We start from the raw sequence: 1,446 nt of genomic DNA, 5'->3' as shown, positions 1-1,446 counted from the left end.
ACCGGAAGCCAATGTAGGTCAGCGAGCACAGGGATGATGGGTGAGCAGGACTTGGTGCGAGTTAGGACACAGGCAGCCAAGTTTTGGATAACCTCTGGTAGGGTATAATGTGGGAGGCCAGCCAGGAGTGCATTGGAATAGTCAAGTCTGAAGTTAACAAAGGCATAGACGAGGGCTTCAGCAGCAGATGAGCTGAGGCAAGGACGGAGACAGGCGATGTCACGGCGGTGGGAATAGGCGGTCTTAGTTCTGATGGGAATATGTGGTTGGTAACTCATTTCAGGGTCATTTATATGGCACCGAGTTTGTGAACAGTCTGGTTCCGCCTCAGACAGGAGTTGGGAACTGACAACAATGGCTTTGATCTTCCCAATATTGAATTGGAGACAATTTCTGCTCATTCAGAACTGGATGTCAGACAAGCAGTCTGACAATTTAGAGACTGTGGACGGGTCGAGAGAAGTGGTGGAGAGGTAGAACTGGGTGTCATCAGCGTACATGTGGAAACTGACGCTGTGTTTTCGGATGATGTCGCTAAGGGGCAACATGTAGATGAGAAATATGAGGGGGCCAAGGATAGGTCCTTGGGGGACACCAGAGGTAACAATGCGGGAGTGGGAAGAAAAGCCGTTTCAGGAGATTCTCTGGCTACAATTAGATAGATAAGAAAGTAACCAGGCGAGTGCAGTCCCACCCAGCTGGACGATGGTAGAGAGGAATTGGAGAAGGATAGAGTGGTCAATTGTGTCAAAGGCTGCGGACAAGTCAAGCAGGACGAGGAAGGATAGTTTGTCTTTGTCACAGTCACAAAGGATGTCATTTGTGACTTTGATGAGAGCCGTTTCTGTACTGTGGCAGGCACAGAAACCAGATTGAAGGGACTCAAACATGGAGTTGCAGGAAAGATGGGCACGGACTTGGGAGGCGACAACACGTTCAAGGACTTTGGAGAGGGAAGGGAGGTTGGAGATGGCAAAGACGGAGTGATAGAGGAATGGTTTTTTGAGGAGAGGGGTGATGACGGCAGGTTTGTGGGAAAGGGGAACAGTACCTGAGGAGCTAACATGGGAGCCAGAAAAGGAAGTTGGGTGGTCAGCAGTTTGGTGGAATAGGGTCCAAGGAACAGGAAGTGGGCCTCATGGACAGGAGGAGCTCGGAAAGGTCATGAGGAGCGATCAGAGAGAAGCTGGAAAAAGATAGGAGGTCATGGCTAGGGCAGGGGGGTCCTTAGAGAAAGTTTGACTCGGTGGGCTAGGGGAAGGAAGGGAAGAGCTGAGGCAGAGGCAGCCGAATGGATTGTCTCAATCTTAGAGACAAAGAAGTTCATGAGCTCCTCACACTTATTGTCAGAGGTGAGGGTGGAGACTGGGAAGAGAGGTTTAAAAAGACGGATAGCAGTGGAGAATTGAAGCCTGGATTACATTCCAGACTGATTCTGAAATAGTG

Source organism: Pristiophorus japonicus, unplaced genomic scaffold (assembly GCF_044704955.1).
Source record: "Pristiophorus japonicus isolate sPriJap1 unplaced genomic scaffold, sPriJap1.hap1 HAP1_SCAFFOLD_498, whole genome shotgun sequence".
Classification (NCBI taxonomy): Eukaryota; Metazoa; Chordata; class Chondrichthyes; family Pristiophoridae; genus Pristiophorus; species Pristiophorus japonicus.
This window is presented reverse-complemented; position numbering follows the sequence as displayed.